We start from the raw sequence: 21,073 nt of genomic DNA, 5'->3' as shown, positions 1-21,073 counted from the left end.
ATATGTTATTGTGTACCAATTGTGGTAATTTTTCCACACAATACCCACAGCCAAAAATGAAATTAACCATTAAGATTATTTGTATTTGTGGTGTTTTTAAAGGGACAAATGTTAATCAGACTGAGAGGAAATCTCCCCTCCTCCTCGATACATTTCTGGGGAAAATTGAGTACCTGACTGAGAGGGCAGACTAGATTTATTGCTGCATCTGAAAGACAATATTTTGACTTTGCATTCTACTTACGTGTCCGTCTATATTCTGTGCTTGTCTTTTAAAAGCTCAAAGATCAGAATCATTGGCAGTACAAGCTCTACCTGATGATCTGACAACAAATAGCCCTAATGGTGTGTTGCTGAGCTCAGATACACCTCGATAACCAGCTGCACACAACAGGAGATGCCCTGCAGCCTTTCTAGGCTGCTACACAGGGAGTCCTGTTTCGTTAACAGGAAATGCAGAGTAGAGATAATTATTTATTTTCAGGTTGGAAAGCTGCAACTCATAGAATTCCTGAGGGATCGGTGTGAGGTCGTCAACAGTTTGGAATCTCGAATATTGATTTGGAAAAAGGTCTGATAAGATTGGAGCTCAATTTGCTTGTACACCATGATAGTCATCCAATAAGATTTCAAATTGAGGCAGAGCAGCTACACCAATGTCTGGACAGGGAGAGTTAGTCAGCAAATTTTCAACAATGCAAATAAAACAGTACAATATAGGTTCTGGGAAGTTTGTGTTTTAGGGAAAGGATTAAATGGCAGTAAATTATGTGACTGGAGGGAAAATGCACAGCTCGGCGCTCAAAAGGAATTTCTGTGTCCTGGTACATAAATCATAAAGTTAGTCTGAAGATGTCACAAGTGATTTGGAAAGTAAATGGAACAGTGTTGTTTCTTGCAAAGAGTGCCAGGTATGATCTTAAGCACGTTTCCCTGCATCTGTGCAGGGCATTGCTGCGATTCCATTTAATGCTCTGTCTGTAGTTATGATGCCCTCAAGTTAAAAAAAAACACAATGGACTTTGTAACTTTTCAAAGATAGTTCTCCATATACTGTCCTGTGATGAAGGCATCATGTTATGGAGGATTAGCAGCTTAGGCCTGAGAATGAGAAATATTCTTGATGATATAAGATCCTGATGAGATTGTAAATGGTGAATACCTGATAGATATTTTATCTTGATTGGGAGAATAAAACTGGGGAAAAATTTTTTTAAAAAATAGAACAGGTTCTGAGGAAGGTTCACTTGACCTGAAACATTAATTCTAATTTCACTTCATAGATGCTGCCAGGCTGATGAGCTTTTCCAATAATTTCTGTATTTCTTTAGGATTGAGACACATTTGTTTTATGATAGATGTTGTGAAGACAGTAAACTTGTTATTTTTATATTATGTAGGCACATATAAACATGCTCGTAAATCAAGTGGGACTTTTTGTTGCTAAGGGAATGTCTCTGTGTATGACAGCAGCAACGATGCGCCTACATGGAGCAGGGAATGTGATGGAAACATATCATTTGGACAATGTTCAAGGAGACCTCACATGTTCCAGTTTGGTTTCGGATAACATTATTGTGCGATTCAACTCAGACAGGGAAATAAAAACATCGCCTGCCTTGCAAGCAACAGCCTATTGCTCCCTCATTTTTCTTGCTCCTCATCATATCAGTGTATGAGAGCTAAAAACGTAACAATCATCTTTACCACTCATGGAGGTTTCATGATGGGGATTCATTGGAATCTCCCACTGCCTGAAGCAAAGGGAATTCAGCCAAACCTAATGTTTCCGGGAAGTAATCCCATTGCTAACAATTTGTCCGAGCAGAATAAATTTGGAAGCAGAACAACATTTGGGACAATCTCTCACATTGTTCCCTTTATCATGAGATCAGTTATTATGTAGACAAAGTTCTTTCACATTAACTTTCAGTTTGTCATCAAATATATGTATGTGTGTGTGTGCACGCACACGTGTGTGTATGTGAGCTCTGTGTGTCACGGAGTGTGAGGGATGAGTTGCACTGGCTGCCCTAGTCGAACCGTTGACTACACCTGCTCCTGCCCCACCGAACTTATCTCCACATATATAAAGAAATCTCGACTCCATTTTCTCCCCCTTGGTCCATGAACTCACCACCTACATCGGAGACACCACACACCCTGTTCCCACAATAACAACCAAAGAAGAATCCCCCTCATCCTCACGTACCACCCCACCAACCTTCGGGTCCAACACATCATCCCCCTTCACTTCCGCCATTTGCAATCCGACTCCACCAGCAAATACATTTTTCCCTCCCCACTCTTGTCTGCTTTCCGGAGTGACCACTCTCTCCGTGACCCCCTTGTCCGCTCCAGACTCCCCTCCAACCCCACCACACCCGGCACTTTTCCCTGCAACTGCAGGAAGTGCTACACTTGCCCCCATACCTCCTCCCTCACCCCCATCCCAAGCCCCAAGAAGGCCTTTCACATCAAGCAGAAGTTCACCTGCACATCTGCTAATGTGGTATACTGCATCAGTAATAACCATTGTTGCCTTGTCTACATGGATGAAACCAAGTGGGGTCATGGGGAGCGCTTTGGAGAACACCTACACTCTGTTCACACTAAACAACGGTACCTCCCAGTTATGAACCATTTCAACTCCCCCTCCCATTCCACAGACATGTCCATCCTGGACCTCCTGCAATGGCACTAGGGTGCCACCCGAAGGCTCCAGAAACAGCAACTCATATTCCGCTTGGGAACCCTGTAGCCCAATGGTATCAATGTGGATTTCACAAGCTTCAAAATCTCCCCTCCCCCGACTACATCCCAAAACCAGCTCAGCTCGTCCCCGCCTCCCTAGCCTACTCTTCCTCTTACCTTTCCCCTCCTCCCACCTCAAGCCACGCCCCCATTTTCGACTTACTCACCTCATCCCACCCCCTTGACCTGTCTTTCCTCCCTGGACTGGCTTATCCCATCCCTATCTCCCTCCCTGTGTTCACCTTTACCTGCTCCATCCCCACCTCTTTGATTTGTTTGTCTCCTCTCCACCTGTCTTCTACTCTATCCATTTTCGATCCGCCTCCCCCTTCTCCCTGTTTATTTCAGAACCCCCCTTCTCCTCCCCCATTTCTGATGAAGGGTCTAGGCCCAAAACATCAGCTTTCCTGCTCCTAAGATGCTGCTTGACCAGCTGTGTTCATCCAGCTCTACACCTCGTTATCTTGTACCTAGATAGGTAACGTATGGGATTTCTCATCCGATCAATGTCTTTTGTGCATAGAAGTGTTCACTGCCAATCTTCAACTTTTAATGCAGTAATCTCTTATTCTCACAGCGCTACAGATTAAACACTCAGTTTCTTCACTCACTCTTCATGGTACCATCATCTCAGGGATTAGACTGGTGATACTTGTTTGTACCGTGTATGTGGCAAGGAGGTCTTTCCTTACAAAACAGATCAAACCTGTACATAATGCCACTAAATACTCGCTCGTCAAGGCTCTAAAAGTGCAGACATATGGTTTCATTCAATTCTTGAATCATCTGACCATAAAGGACAACATACCATTTACTTCCTTCATTACTGATACCCCTGTGTGTACTAATTTTATTGACCTATGATCAAGGACATGCAGGTCCTTTTGGACAAAAACACTTCCCAACCGCACACCATTTAATCATTACAAAATGAGATTTCTGCTATTGCTGGTCACATCCAAACTGTTTGTATACCTTTCAAATTACTGTAGTCCAAACACTGATACATGTGATTCACCAAAAGTAACAACATTCATTCTGGAAAGGTCTCAACTCTCTGTTTCGTCTCAAATAAACAATTCTCAATCCATGCTGTATATCTCCCCTTACTCCGCGACTCCAACTTTAGTGACTCACTGTGTGCAGCCATATCAAAAGTGTTCTGTAAATTCAAATACACCACTCCCACTAGTTCTTATGTGTGGATGTTTCAACTATTAAATACATATTACTCAGTCGTACACTCACCGGACAAAGGAACACAACACACAGGAATTGCGAAAACAAATAGGAACATACATCTACTTCTGTCCAGAATCTAGCTTTCTCTATTTTTACATCTCATCACACATAATCTCTCTCTCTTTGTCTCTCTCTCTCTCTCATAAACAGATAACATATATTGTGTTAATAAATAGTCCAATCTTTCTCCATGTCTTATCTCTTAAACCTCCCTCTTTCAGTTTAAATAATTGCACATATTTGGATGTGACATGATTATAACTGAGTAATGAAACTGCAAAGGCATGAAGGAGGATCTGGCTAGAGTTAACAGGAATAGAATCTTAGCAAGGAAGATGGTGGGGCAGCAATGGAAGACATTTCTGGGGAAAAATTGGACACACATCTGAAATTTGTGGATGGTTTAATGAAATTAAATTCCAAAAGTTTATCAAAGATGACTTCCCTTTCCTGAATCGAAGTAAATTCTGCCAGCTCATATCATGATTCCCCAAGTGTGTAATTTTCCCAGTCTTCATAAAATATTCCATTATTTTCTTCATAACAGACATCAAGTTGTTCAAAATTTACTTTTATTTTGATTTCCCTAACTGCAGGTTTTATTTGGGTTACAACAGCCATTTCCATTCAGCAGGAACCAGAAGTTCCAGAAGCTAAATAATTTTTAATGGTAATGAATCATTCTTGTAGTTACAAGTTTTAAGTGACATTTGGATAAGTACATGAACAGGAAACTGTTGGAGAGATATGGGCCAAGCCCAGGCAGGTGGGACTAGGACAGTTTGGGATTATGTTTGACATTGGCTGGTTCGACTGGAGAGCTGTAGTGTTCTGTAACTCTTTCACTAGCTCTATTGCCATCTCCATACATACTCTGGGATGGACCAGAGCAATGTACCAAACGTCATTTCAATTAGTTTTGAGTAATTCTTCTTTATGAATTGTTACCTAGAACAATATCTCATTTTCGCAGTCTCTCTGTCCTGTGGAATTTCTGGAAGATTTTCTGTATCTTCTTCTGAGGAGACAGGAGTAATGCATTCCACTCAGCAGTAAGTCAGTGGGGTTGAGATGAAGAGATATGGCCTCTATCACCAAGTAAACACATCAGATCACTGCACTTAGGAGATGATGGGCATGGCACCCACTGCTACTTGGAAAGTTCTTGAATCGAAACAGTTCAATGAACTGTCATTTGATGGCCATCAATTGATTATGCCGAAACCAGTGACACAAAGCTGTGACCACCTCCTTTTAGAATCAAACTGGCTTCAAACTTTGCAACTGGCATTGGTCCAGGTAGAGCTATGAATAAGAATTCAATCAAAATTTTAGTAACTGCAAGTGTGGCCAGAAGAGAACTACAACTGAAAAGGAGAACATATAGTTTATTCAGAAACAGCACTGAGGCAGAAGTGAACAATGGGGATATTAATGGTGATAAAGGGAATATTGTGACATAAATCAGCTCAGGGCAAAATGGGCCAATGCTGGTTATGAACATTTTTCTTCCTCCTCGGATGTTTGTCAGTGAAGGTGAAAAAAGCCATGGAATAAGAATTGAATTTGTAATTGAAAGGGAATGCAATAGTTTACATCTTTGCCGAAAAAAATAGAAATTGTGATGCTGTTCGCCAAGTTTGACACAAGGAATCAATGGACAGATGTTTGTAAGTGAAGCCATGGAATAAGAACTGAGTTTGTAGTTGAAAGTGAATACAATTGTTTTCATCTTTGCAAAATGCAGAACACAGATATTGAGATGCTGTTCACAAAGGCTTACGGAATTAATAAATGGGAAGAGATAGAAAAACTTACCAGGAACACCAACAATAGCCAGGATGGGATAGTAACCTGCTTGAATATACCTCAGTACCCGTTCTATCAGCTGCGGTAAAGGTAACCAATAGTAAGAAAGTCGGGAAAGGCCATTGGATAAACTCCTGTCCATTGTTGAAATATTCCAATCGATTTCTCTCAGATGCTGGTACGTTGTCATAACATTCCACTCCATTGTTCTCACATTCTGATCCATCATTGGAAAATCCCAATCTGCTGGTCACAGATTCTGATCTTGGCCTCTCTCTTTAGCTGCTGATCCCAATTGTATTGAGGATGACACAGCCACTGATACTATGGGATAACACATTGGAAGAAACCCCTTATGAATAGAAGAGGGAAACCCTCCAGTGACACAGTTAGTATCCGTGGAGACTGACATTAATTCGAGTCACAGAACAAATAGCCCCAGTTAACCCCTTACAGTCTGACACTTCTAATGTAACAACAATACCTGGTCTGGGTGGGATGCTGACATCGCCTGTTATTGGTCTTCGTGCCCATCTCCAATTACTCTCACAAAGACAGAGACAAAGGAGAAAGGTGATGCTTTCTCTGCACCGGCTTGAAGACTTTTTTGTGTTATCCACGTGAGAAACTAGATGTAACCACGTTCCTCAGAGCCAATCGAGAGGCTGTTACTGCACTGAAGTCTCCTCCACTACAACTGCCAATCTAAACACTGTCTCTGGCCACAACTGCCCTGAAGAAAGACAGGAAGTGTGGATTTCATTGAATTTTCCTCTTATTGCTCTGACATGGCAACATTTTATCCTGAATGCAAAGCAATTAATAATTTGCTTCGAAAATTGCAAACTTTTTTTGAGCAGTTTATACACCTATTCTTTACCATATTATTGGGCCTTAGCTCAAAAGTATGCGTCACATTTCAAATTGCCTTGTTTATTGGAATTAAAGAGTCAGAGACAGCATCTATGTGAGTGGTTAACAAACAGAAATGAATAGGGTACAGTGGCTGTGGAGACTGGGCAGGAATAAAGCGTTTTCCCCCAGACACCAATATCTTCTTATAGACAGAATAAACTAAAATGCAGAGAAGGAAACAGAATTTATTTAGCTGAAGGAATGGAGAGTGACAATATAAACAAAACACAATAGTTTGGAATAGAGGAGAAATGGTTTGATATATACTCTCTGTCAGAGTGTGCAGGTAGATAAGACTGTTCATGTGTGCATGAGACATTCAGAGTTAACAACAGAGACATGGTTAACAAATTATAGTGCATACGATGTACAATATTTATGAAACGTTGAAATATTATTTTACTCTCAGCTCATGTGTTCTGTTCCCTTTCTCTCAAGAATTTCCCCTCTCTGGGTTTCCAAGCTGTCATCTCTCAGTTTGTGTGTTATAAATTCCTGCTTTGGGTGTCCCACCTTATTTCAAATAATTAACACACTGTGAGAAAATAAATATACTGACCGGCAAGGTTCTGTCAATGATCGGTCTCTGTCATATTAATGGAGATAAAATTTCTGGCATCAGACAGAGAATGTCAATACGTTATTCTGTTGTACACACTTTGTTCAGAGGACCACAGCACACAGAAATTGCCAAAGTAGTGAAGTACATTTACTTCTGCCAATACTTTATTTTTCTCTATTTTTACACTTCTTCATCCATATTCCCTCTCTGTCTCGGTCTCTGTCTCTATTTATAACTTATTAATAAATCTTCCAATAGTGTTCGGTTTCACATCTCTCAAACCTCCCTCTTTCAGTTAGACGCATTGCTCATTTGTGGATGTGACATGATTATAATTGAGGAACTTCACTACAAAGACAGGAGGAAGGAACTGGCCAGAGATGATGTGAAGGGAACCCGAGCAGGGAAAGCAGTGGAGCAGCAATGCCAGGAGTTTCTTGGGATAATTTTCAAGGCACATTTCAAATTCCTCCCAAGGGAGAAGAAGCATACTTAGGGGAGGACAAGGCAGCTGTCGGTAATACAGGAAGTCAGGGACAGCAAACGAGCAAAAGACAAAGCGTTCAAAGTGGTGAAAACTATTGGAAATCCAAAGGATTAGTAAGACTTGAAATTCCATTTTAGGATAAATAATAAAAGTCATAGGGAGTAGAAGATGACATATGATGGTAAGCGTGTTAATAATATAAAAGAAGATTGCAAGAGGCCTTTAGATATGTGAGAAGGAAGACAGGGAAGGATGACCCTACACGGGACTGCTGGAAATGAGGCTAGAGTACTTACGGATAACATAGAAATGGTAGAGTATCTGAATAGGGAATTTGCATCAGTCTTCACGGTGGAAGACACCAGCAGCCAGCCAGAACATCAAGCGAATCAGAGGGCAGAGGGATGTGGTGACCATCAGTAAAGAGAAGGTGCTGGGGAAGCTGAAAGATCTGAAGGTAGATATTTTAACCAGATCAGATGGACTGCAAGCCATAGTCATCGACAGATAGGTGAGGAGTTGTTTGGCTTTACAGGTGATCTTTCAGGAATTGCTCAGGTCAGGAAAAGTCCCAGAATACAGGCAAATATAACCTTCTTGTTTAAGGACAGAGGGACACAGGAGATTGGAAATTATAGGCGGTGGGGCAAGTGAAAAAAGTTGTGAAGAAGGCTCACTGTATCTTTAGTTTTATGAGTTGAGGTATAAAAACAAGAAAGTTGTGGAGGACATTGAAAATTGTTTGATTAAGCTGCAGCATAACAAAGGTTATATTTAAAAATTCTATTACAAACAGCAGACTTGCAAGTACATTTGAAATGAAGGATATCAGTTTAAAGTAGACAGGAACATACATGACAAATAAACTCTAGCCTCGGCTCAGTAGTTAAGGATGCAGGCAGCAGCTTGCGAGCAAATTGTCTAGAAAAATTCTAAAAGGCACAATTAAAGCAGTTGCTGCACAGGTCCCAATGTACAACATGCAGTCGATATTGAAAAAGTAATAAAGCCAGATATTTGAAAAGATCACAGAATCGTTCCTCCTTTCCTAGCAACTGAAAACACACCTTGCAGGCGAAGCAGCATTTCACTTGTACACTTTCAATTCAGTCTGCTGTCATTGTTATTCACAATGCTGTCTCTTTTATTCTGATGAGACAAGACAGAGACTGCTTTGTCAAACACTTCCACTCTGTCAGTAGGAGTAACCTTCACATTTTCATCGCTTCCAATTTCAAACTATCTTGCTCTCATGCTAAATATTTCGGTCCTGAGCTCCCACAATGTTTCAATGAAGGACATTCCAAGTTAGAGTAACACCTCATTTTACACTTTGTTCCTTGGTGCCTGTAGGTCTCAATGTTCAATTCCATAACTTCACAGCCTGATCCCATTATCACTGTTTTCTCTTTTTCATATTGTCCCTCCTCGTTCCCTATGGAGCTTGTCTTTTTTGTGGCTATTTTGCACTCAACGGAGAGAACCCAACTCCCCCATTTACACTTTTATTTACATCTGTTTCTCTTTCACCGCAATTGAAAGCCCATTGTCTGCAGCACTGCCCATCTATACCCTCTGTGCTTGTCACCCCTCCTCCACCTCTGTCAAGGTATGAAAAAGCCCAGTTTTCAAACCTTTTCAGTTCTGAAGAAGGGTCATGCTGGACTTAAAACATTAACTCTTGTTTCTCTGTCTCCACAGATGCAGTCAGGCCTGCTCAGTTTCTCCAGATATGAACAAAACAAAGTTTCTGGAAAACCTCAGCAGGTCTGGCAACATCTGTGAAGGAGAAAACAGAGTTAACATTTCAGTTCTGGTGGCACTTCCTCGAACTTCCTCAGTTGTGAGGAAGGGTCACCGGAACCCAAAACGTTAAGAAAATAAGAACATAAGAATTATGAACAGGAGTAGGCCATTCGGCCCCTTAAACCTGCCCCACCATTCAATAAGATGATGACTGATCTTTTTTTGAGACTCAGCTCCACTTTCCTGCTCACTCACCAAAACCCTTATTACCTTTACAGTTCAAAAGCTTATCTAGCCTTGCATTAAAATAAAACATTTAGCGAAGTAGCTTCAACTGCTTCACTGGGCAAGGAATTCCACAGATGCACAATCCTTTGGGTGAAGAAGTTCCTCCTGACCTCAGTCTTACACCTGCTTCCCTTTATTTTGAGGCAATGCCCTTTAGCCCTAGTTTCATCTGCTAGCAGAAACAACCTCCCTGCCTCCACCTTGTCTGTTCCCTTCATAATCTTCTATGTTTCTATAAGATCTTCCCTCATTCTTCCGAATTCCATTGAATATTATCCCAGCCTACCATGACAATCCCCATAATCCAAGTCTCTTAACTCTGAAAGCAACCGAGTGAATTTCCTCTGCACATGCTGCAATGCTAGTATATCTCTTCAGAAGTAAGGAGACCAAAACTGCACACAGTACTCGAGGTGTGGCCTCAGTAGGGGCCCGAAAAGGTTGCAGCACAGCCTCCCTGTTTTTAAACTCCATCCCTTTAGCAATGACAGACAAGTCTATTTGACATTTTTCAATATCTGCTGCACCTGCAATACTAATTTTAGTGATTCATGCACAAGGATACACAAATCCCTCTGCACAGCAGCGTGCTGCAATCTTTTATCATTTAAAATATAGTCTATTTAGCTGTTATTCTGACGAAAATGGATGACCTCACACTTATCAAAAGTGTACTCCATCTGCTAGACCTCTGCCCACTCACTTAGACTATCTATATCCCTCTGCAGACCTTCAGTGTCTTCTGCACACTTTGCTATACTACTCACCTTGATGTCATCTGAAAATTTTGACACACCACACTTTGTCTCCAACTCCAAATCATCTATGTAAATTGCAAACAATTGGGGTCCCAAAACTGATCCCTTAGCTACAACACTAGCCATTGACAGCCAGACAGACAAAAACACCCATTTACACTTACTGTTTGCTTTCTACTCTTCAACGAATTCTCTATCAATGTTTACTCCTTTGAAGATGCTGCCAGACCTGATGAGCTTTTCCATGCAACTTCTTTTTTGTTCCTCTTTTGCAGCATCCGTAGTTCTTTTGATTTTTATTTTTCTCCAGATATGAATCCGCTCAAAATAATTGCTCAACAAATCAAAGAACCGTGGCTGCTGGAGATTGGAAACAAAAACACAAATTGCTGGAGAAACTGCGAGCTTTGAAAAACCGTCACTGGATTCAGCTGATTAACTTTGCTTTCACTATACAGATGCCATCAGAACAATTTGAGCTTGTGAATAAATTCCAAAAAAGTGTGTCAAACGCCCTGTCCAACATCGAGCATCATGACACCAGGAAGTGAATAACAGTGCAAGGTGCACACATTCACTGGTTCTGAAACTACATAAGGCTGGATTCACTGACACTACAGAGCGCTTAATGATGATCAGCGAGATAAACAGGGAGAATGCATTCAATTTAAATGCAGAGGATGACAGCACTGGAAGGGAATAGGTTCAGATGAATATGTTAAAGGGTTTTGAGGAGTGTGACAAATTGGAGACGTGACACCAAGGCAACACCCTCAGAACAATAAGATTTTTAAAAAGCAAGTGTGACTACATCACAACCCAGAGTAGGTCACTGTGTGCAGGGGTGATGGGGACTTTGTCTGAACTGGGGGCAGGCAGTACAATTACATTCCACGTGTTGCAGTTCAAAACTGGGCATTCATGTGGTGATGTGTATCACAGCAACAGCAGAAGCAGAATTGTATTCAACCACAAGATGGAACTTTTTTTGCCCGGATAATCAACTCAATTGTTTCCATGTATTTCAAATATTGTTTATGTGAGAGGTCACACGTCGCCAGCTTTTAATCAAACAGATTTATTTGAAATCACAAGATTTTGGAGCATTGTTTCTTCATCACTTGAAGTGGCACGAAGCTGACAGGTGCTTAATTTATGTGCAGAGAGATAACGGAAAGACAATTCATTGCAAGTAAGAGCGTTAAATGATTAATACAAATGGTGTGATTGGAATTGTCAGGCTGAATAACAAGTCTTTGCAGGTTATCAAAAGAGACAAATTGTGTAATAAAATTTAAATAGATGAATAGCAAATGAAGGAATGATGCATGATTCGCTTAATCATTGCAACAAAATAAAAATAGGATGATGCTAGAGACAAACGACGTAGCTGGTTTAATATGATAGTATTTTGGTTGCATGACGAGTGTCTACCTAATGCAAAATTAAATCCAAAACTGTAGCGATTAATTGAGGTAAACGGTGTAGTAACATTGAGGTATCACTGTGATGATGTCTAAACAGAACATTAGAAAAAAAAATTACGAAGAACAGTGTGGGATGATGACAGACAGAACAACATAAATCCATAATCACGTTTGAGGCTGTCCTCATCAGTATGGGATTGGGTAATCTGTTTCCTTTCAGAGATAGCGTGTTGTTATGTACCTCGAAGTCCACCTTGAAGGACTGTTATCCGATGATATGAGACTGAGGGTCTTTGACATCTCAAGTGTGCGCCAGCTGACATGGAACCTAGGCCCGAAACGTTAGCTTTTGTGCTCCAAAGATGCAGCTTGTCCTGCTATGTTCATCCAGCTGCACACTTTGTTACCTCTCATTCTTCAGCATCTGCAGTTCCCATTATCTCTGAAATGGAACACTACTACCTAGCAAATGTATGTCCAATCTGTTCATCCATTATTGTAGCCTCTACATGGCCTAAGGGCATCCACGTTTCAGACACATGAGGACAGCCTCAAACCTGATCTTGGGTTCAAGGCGTGCTACATGTAACCACCACACCATTCCGTGTAAAATCTTCCTGACTGTTCTATTTTGACGCCATCACCTTGATAACTTTTCCAAACATATTATTATCCCTTTACCTCCATTAGTTTGTACAGTTTTTGATTGCTTGTGACTTTGGTTAGACATTCATCACACAACTCATGTCTACTATGTTATTCCAGCGATGTGCCTTCAGTACCATACTAGTTTTGATGTTTTGTAATTATTAATCAAGTCAACGGTCATCCTTTCACTCGCTATTCATCTGTTCACGCTTTATTCCGTCTGCTTGACACGTTTGATCATCTGCAAAAAAGACTTGTTGATACTCCGCTTGCAACATTTTATTTATCTTTTGACGAGCTTAATTATCTGGAATTATCATGTTGTTATCTCTGTGAATATAAATGATGGGTCTGTGCATTTCTCTCGACTTCACCTGACAAAAGGAGACGTGCTACAAAGCTTTTGGCTTCAAGTAAATGTGGTAGAATATAGTCTGGTATCTTGTGACTTCTGATCTGCTCCAACCCAGTACAACAGGGACACTTCCACATCAAGATAATAAAGTGTGAAGCTGAATGAACACAGCAGGTCAAGCAGCATATCAGGAGCATAAAAGCTGACATTTTGGGCATTGACCCTTCATCAGAGAGCTGTCTGATGAAAGTTCAAGGCCCGAAAAGTCAGCTTTTGTGCTCCGGAGATGCTGCTTGGCCTGCTGTGTTCATGCAGCTTCACACTTTGTTATCTTGAATTCTCCAGCATCTGCAGTTCCCATTCTCACTCACACTTCCACATCGTGTAGTAAGAGCAAAAACAAAGTTGCAGGAACGGTTCAGCAGGTCTGGCAGCATCTGTGAAGGAAAGAGCAGAGTTAACGATTTGCGTCTGGTGACCCTTCCTCAGAAGTAATAGTGGCTGGGGAAACGTCAGTTTATATGCAGAAAATAAGGTGGTGGGATGCGTCGGGAGTAAACGATAGGATAGAGCCTAAAGAGAGAAAGACAGTTGGACAGACAAAGGAGTTGCTAACGATCAGGCTGGGAGGGTGAGCAGTTGTTAATGGCCTGTTGAGCTTTTACAGCAAGTTTGTTTTTGTTCTTGATTTACAGCGTCCGAAGTTCTCTCGGTTTTTTGTAGCTTAAGAGAATAGATTCACGAGGTTACTCAGATTACTTTCAACTGAATCAACAGAACAGTTTTAACTCTAGTGGTAAATCGGGTTTTGTGCACACTTACCTCGAATTGATCGACCCCATTAATTTATATTAATAAAAAAGAAAAACATCTGTTGGTGGAATATAATACTGGAATGAAAATAATCATGGATTTCTTTATTCCGATTGCAGTTTAAGTACACCACCGTGTGATTAATTGTGCCTTTCCTCTTCACTGATATTCTATCCATGCAGTTAAAGTTCGATCAGGTCAAGGACTTGCATTGTGCATAGCCTGTGCTCACTACTCAGATACACCGCAGGTTAGCGGCAGAAGAAAAAAAAAACATTCATTGCAGGATATTGTGAAGTATATTCTCCTGCTTTAATTCCATTGAGACTGTATCTGACACTGTCCTTTTCTGACCAATGAACACAATAAATTATGACCACCAGGGTGACACTCAGTTATCGTGATATATTTTTAAAAGTCCCTGTAGAGTAAAAGCATAAAAGCAGACTCTCGACATAGCCGGCAAATACAAACACATGCACACAGGCCGACTTTTATACTGTACCGTTTAAATCACAGACAGATGATCGTGCATAAACGCATACATGCAGATATATAGTCACACCTACCTGCAGGTTCTGAGAACGCATATATGCCATAAAATACTCTCCATAAACACACTCACAAAAGCTCACATATATGTGAAATGACAGGAAAAACATTGTGCACACCAATAACCAGGAAAGATGTATACAGAAGCTAACACATAAATAGTCATGAATGCAAGTATATCCACATAAAGAAATATGCACGTCGTTTCAAAGCCAGAGAAATTGTGAGCACAAACATAAACCCAAACGTCATCATGAACACACTTGCACAACTGTCGGCACAAAAATACAAACAAACTCATTCTTATCTTGTATTCATTAGTGCACGCATATGGGTAGAGATACAAACATTTTAAGACTAATACAGGAGTATGATTGCACAGAGCAACAGACAGTAGAATTTCCAAGAAGCACCAGAAAATGACACAAACATGAAAATGAAAATTCCTCTCTAAATTGTGCAGACATGTTAATGTAGGGATTTTTAGGCATTGACATATTAACACACTTCACCACACAAATATAAACATCAATCGAAGCATATAGTAACATATTGAAACCCGTACATGAAACAATTATATGAAAATAATTTAAGGCTGATAAGATTTCAAATAGATACAATAGCACATATATTAGAAAGCAAAGACACAAAGGCATGTGTTCCCGTAGGTATTAACAATTGAACATTGGTATCAATGTATAAAATATATTATTGCATTGATACTTGCAAATTGAGATATGCTCAAAATTTATATTCATAGCTGCGACCACTGAAAAAAACGTAATCATTAAAAGCCCATTAATATGAATGTCACCAAAAATGAACAATGTCCTTGCTGTGAAAATAATTTACTTTCATGTTGTGCAAAGCATTTCCACCACAAACAATAACTCGCTGAAAAATTACATTTAAGCTCTTACCCAGTAATGCCAATAGTCTTCAAAATAAGCAGTTATCGGAATCTAAAATTGATGTATCCTAATGTTTTTGATATAATTGCTACCAAATAGCAAGCGTTGAATGATACTATTAATAATTTTCTCCAATAATGGATGATACAGAGAAATAATACAGTATTCTCTGATACAGGAAAGTAAAGATATAGTTCTAGCACCAACGAATTATTGTTTAGATAAACTAATTCAATGAGAGATGCGGATAGAGAATCAAATTGGAGAACAACCTAATAGTTTGGAAGGATACAACAGTCGTCAGTAACAATATTTATACACCAATATACCAGATAGGATAAATAAATGAACCAGATACATTTCATTGGCTTCATACTTGTAGATATGAACAATTACATTTGATTAGAAATGTACAAGGATGATAATGAATACATCAAGACGTGGGCTTTCCCTTTCATCGCCCTCTTCTTTCTGTGTATTTTTGACAGCACCATCATCACTCTGTGAATTTGAGGATAATCAAACCATTCACATTTCAAGTAGAACGATGTAGTTACTGAATCAAAATGGAAACACAAATCGCCTTGACCTTAAACATCTGAAAATCAATTTAAACTTGCTCTGCGGGTGAAGTAATAAGATGAAATTTGCATCCTGCAGACGTTGTTTATTAAGATCTCTGAATTCCACATTTATATTGTGCCATGTTGCTGATTCTAACAATAAGATTATTTCAGTTTATCATTCTGAATTTACAACTGAGGAATGAAGGCTTGGCATATTCGCGTTCGGTTTGCCTAAATTAATTGAAATAATTATGACCAATATGTCAATGTAGCTTATACCTTCCCAAATGTTTCAAGCTCTCTTGTTCTGTGCTCAAATGTGTTGACTTGACTTCACATTGAGCTACTACCTTCACTTCCTTGTAACTGTCGCTGAAGGACATACAATTTGCAATGCTGAAAACATATGCAGTCATCTTGAAATGACGGCCATTTCATGTGAACGCCTCTTCATTTCCAAATACAGATTCTGTAAAAAGTGCTGTGAATATATTAATAATCCTTTAATTAAACTATATTAAATTCATGGCCGGTTTCAGGCCGCTCTCTGATGAAGGGTCTAGGCCCGAAACGTCAGCTTTTGTGCTCCTGAGATGCTGCTTGGCCTGCTGTGTTCATCCAGCCTCACATTTTATTATCTTAAATTCAAGGCCCTTTGCTGAAAGAAATGTCACTTTGCAACTGATTGTTGGAAGTTGAACTTTCCCTCTGTACATTTAATGCAAATCTCCTCAGCTAGAAATATTAGACCACAAGGAAATCCTTTGTCATATATCACTGGAACAGCTAACAAAGCTGCAGAGGAAGGAATCAAAGATGGAGGCAGGAATGGAAAGAATTGTGAAGAAAATTGGACAAATATGGAATAGGGCACTAAATTCAATATTAAGCCATGACTACATTGAATGACAAAGGAAGTTCTAAGTATAGAACGATTTACTCCTGCCCTGTTTTCTATGTACCTTAGTTTAATCAATCTGACCAGCATCTGTTGTCCAACAGATACTTAAAAAATGCATTGTTTTGGATTGTGTTACACATTGTGTAATAAAAGAAACATTAATGGGCCTATATTGGAAGTGGCTATCTGCAGTTAGAGTTATTTGAGTTGAAAGCCATCTTGTTCGACAGAGGGCTACAATATGAAAAATGCGTTCAGAGCAGCCTGGGACGGGGAGAGGACATAACATATCAATGAAGCAGAGACACATCGATCCGCAGCAGAGGGACAAATTCACAATTAATTCTAACATGTTGTTTGTGAAGAGAATACGGCAAGTCTATGTGTTGTCTACATTGTTGCTAGCAGTGTGGCAGATCAGACCTGTGTGTATAATGGCATGGATTGACACATGGAAGCATGATATTGTGACCATCATAAAAACGAGGTTGAATGAAGGGCTGGACTGGCAAGTAAACATTCTGGGGTGTTGGGCATTTGGGCACAATGGAGACGGTATTCAATGTTGGACAATTAAGTAAGGAGTCAATTAGTTTTATAAGGAGAGATGATGCTTTGGAAGACTCCTGAAACGAGGCTTTGCATTTAGAACTGAGAAATGTGAAGGGCATAGTAATTTTACTCGAAGTGTGTTATAGACTCCAAAGAATCAGTTGGAAATAGAGGCACAAATATGTAAATAGTTTAAATAGATGTTGTAAGAATAATAAACGATCGATTCTGCTAGAGCATTCCAATCTTTGAAACATAAATTGGAATAATCATAGTTTGAGGGTTTAGGAGGAGTGGATTTCTTGAAATGTATGCAGGCATGTTTTTGTGCCAATGCAGAGAAATACTAAAAAGGAATAGCAAAGTGCTAGCTGTAGTTCTGGGGGGGAATAAAAGAAAAGAAACGTTGGTTAAGTGTTTGATGTGGTGTTAGGGGAGCATTTAGATGATAATTAATACAAAATAGGATGTCTCAAGTTTGTTCCGGACAAGGAAATAGATCGGTTGCAAAAGATTGTTTTGAATTAGAGGATGGCGAATTTTATTAAAATAAAGCATGATCTTTTCTTTTAAGACTGAGAACAGCTCCTTGAGAGTCAATCGGCAGGAGACCAATGGAGAACATTGAAATACGAGCTGGGAAAATTACACGTTCAATATATACACTTTAGGGGTAAATGCGGGAGGAAAAAGTTCAGAGAACTCTAGGCATCTAGAATAATTCAGGAGTTGATAAGAAAGAACAGTGCGGCTTTGAGCAAGTTCAAAATCAGCAATTCACCTGCAGTCCAAGATGAACGTAGCAATTTCAGGAGGAAAGATTAAGAAAGAAATTAGAAATACAAAAGAGGGTATTAAAGTCCTTGTGAATAGGATTGGGGGAATCCCTAGATATATTGTAAAAGCTTTAAATGGAAGAGGCTAATCAGGAAAAGTGTAGGGCCAATTAGGGGTCAAGGAAGCAACCTGTGTGCAAAGCTCAAGACATTGGACATGTGTAGGATAAATATTTCTATTTGTCTTCGCTCTGGAAAAGGATCACTTAGGTACAGAATTCCGGAGAATGGACTGGGAATAACTTGCACAGTTTGACGTGGGAAACGTGAATATGTTGGAGGCTCTTTCTAGCTTGAAAACTGAAAATCTCCTGGCGTGGGTGAATTGCATTCCAGGCTATTGCAGGAGGAGAGGCGGGAATTTGCTGGAGCTCTGACACATGATTCTATGTCCTCTTTGTTACCAGGGGACGTATTAGAGGACTAAAGCATGGCCAGTGTGGTCCCACTTGTAACATGTGCAGCAGAATTTAATCAGGAAATTGCAAAGCCATGAGTGCCACCTCAGTGGTAGGGAAACTATTGGAAAAAATTCTGAACTCATATGGAAAGGCATGCATTATTTAGGGATAGTCAGCATGTCTTCAGCAGAGGAAAGTTATGCTTATCAAATGTCCTGGATGCTATGACAAAATGATCATATCATCGTCTGAGGGAAGTTGAATGGATGTAATTTATATGGATTTTAGTAAAGCATTTAACAAGGTGTCAGTGGGATACTAATTGAGAAGGTGAAAAAAATGGAATTAAGAGAAACGTAGCAAGATGGATCAGAAATTGGCTTAATAATACGAGATTAAACATAGTTGTAGAAGGCTGTTTGTGTGACTGGAGATCGGTGTAAAGCAGCCTACCACAGGATCTGAAATGTGTCCCTTATTGTTTGTTATCTGCAGAGACGATATTGATGAACGGTGCGTGTGTGCGTGTGTGTGTGTGTGCGTGCACGTGCGTGTGTGTGTGTGTGTGTTTGTCGGGGGGGTGGTGTTGAGGGTGGTGCACGGAGGGGTGGTAATTTTAAACAAATTTGTTGGAGTTGTTAGCTGGCTCGCTGAGCTGTCTGGTTTTCAAGCACAAGTTTCTTCTCCCTTCTTGGAGACATCTTCAGCACCAACTAATCTCCATTGAAGCTGTGTTGTTCTGTCTCAGTCTGAATTTATATGGCCTGGTCTGTGTTGGTGGGTAGTCTATTTTCACATATTTGTTTTTCGCGGCGGTGATTGAAAATCAGGCCTCGAGAAACTCTCATGAATGTCTGCATTTTTCAAGCTACAACCAAATTTTCCTTCTTTCAATACTCTCTGACATAGATGGACATTGGCTTAACTGAGATGAAGTTGCTTTACCAGAGGAAAAGATAAACACTTTGAATAAAAGGATCTTGGCAATTATTCACAGATCGCTAAAGTCAGCAGTGCACATTAATGGGACAGTTAATAAGATATATCACACATATGACTTTACAGAGAGTTTAAGAGTCAGGAGGAAGCATTGTGTGCGGTTCTGGTCACCTCACTTTCGGAAGGATGTCATAGCACAAGAAGGCTATTTCGGAGATTCATCTGGGATGTTGCTTGGGATGGAGAAGTCGAGCTATAAGGGCAGAGTAGATAAACTTGGATTGTTTTCTTTCGATCAGAGAAGACTGAGGATGGATATGGTTGCATTTTATAAGATTATGAGAGGTATGGCTAGGATGAAAACAGAACAGGTATTAACTCCTACAGAGAGGTCAATCACAAGAGGGCATAGTTTTAATATAAGGGGCAGGCGATTCAGAAGGGATTTGGGAAAACAGAATCTTTGAATCAGCCCGTTGTCGAATTCTGAAATGCACGGCCAAGAAAGGTCTTGGAGGTTTGAAAACTTGCAGCCTTTAAAAAAAAATGTGACGGGTTCTTCAAAAATCATAACATTCAACGATATGTCAGCAGGAAATTGAGATTGTCTCATTTGTAGTTGTAGTTACGTTGGCGCACACTCAGTGGGTCAAAGACCCTTCTCTGCACCATGTGATTCTATGTTTCTATGAATCTATGAACAGGACATGTGTTAGCTAAATGAAAATGCTTTGTAATGGACTTTCACACACTGCATACATCCTTAGGGAATTGAATCAATGCACTCTAAATGTAAGGAAGCAGAACCAGGCATGCATCAACGCAGCATTATACAATTCATTGTATGGGAAACGAATGTAAGCCATTTCATTTTCGCAATAACACAGTGAGTGTAAGATTTTTTAAAAAAAAATATACCCTGAGTGAAAATAACTAATACGAACTCAAATCAAAATATAAGTGTAAATGAACTGAAATATACATTGCCCCCATTCCACTCAACAGAACGAAATGGAAAGATACCTGGTTACACAGAATGTAAGGAAGCTGAAGATAACCTGACATGAACAGCATCAGACCATATTGAAATAATGTGGCCTTACTTGAGTTGTGCTACCTCAATTTGGGTCACAGTGATGATGAATTCGATGAATTTACATGACGGAACCGTTGGTAAATAGGAAGAAGAAGACTGCATTGTTGAGTGAATCTGCTCAGAATTGACATAGTGACAATGAGCTGGGTGATTCAGGGAGGAATGTTGTCTTCAAGAGCTACATCAGCACAAACTAATCGGAACCAAATTTCACTGGATCTTTTCTACAGGAATTATACGGCCAGTTGTGTTAAATGAGTGAATAGTTAGAATGAATTTGGAACATAGTTGCAAATTAGCGGTGGTCACGTTCAAAGTAGTTTAAGTGCATAATATACATGAAGTATATAATTTATTTTTTCACTTTTGAACAGTGGAATCTGTTCTATTCCATCAAAATATAAACATTCTGCGAAGCAGCAGCTGCGTTGTTGTATTTTTAAATTGTAAGTTATAAATATAAATGTTCAAAACAACTAATTATTTCCCTGGAGTCTAAAATAAGGTATAAATAT

This window comes from Stegostoma tigrinum, unplaced genomic scaffold (assembly GCF_030684315.1).
Source record: "Stegostoma tigrinum isolate sSteTig4 unplaced genomic scaffold, sSteTig4.hap1 scaffold_66, whole genome shotgun sequence".
NCBI lineage: Eukaryota > Metazoa > Chordata > Chondrichthyes > Orectolobiformes > Stegostomatidae > Stegostoma > Stegostoma tigrinum.
This window is presented reverse-complemented; position numbering follows the sequence as displayed.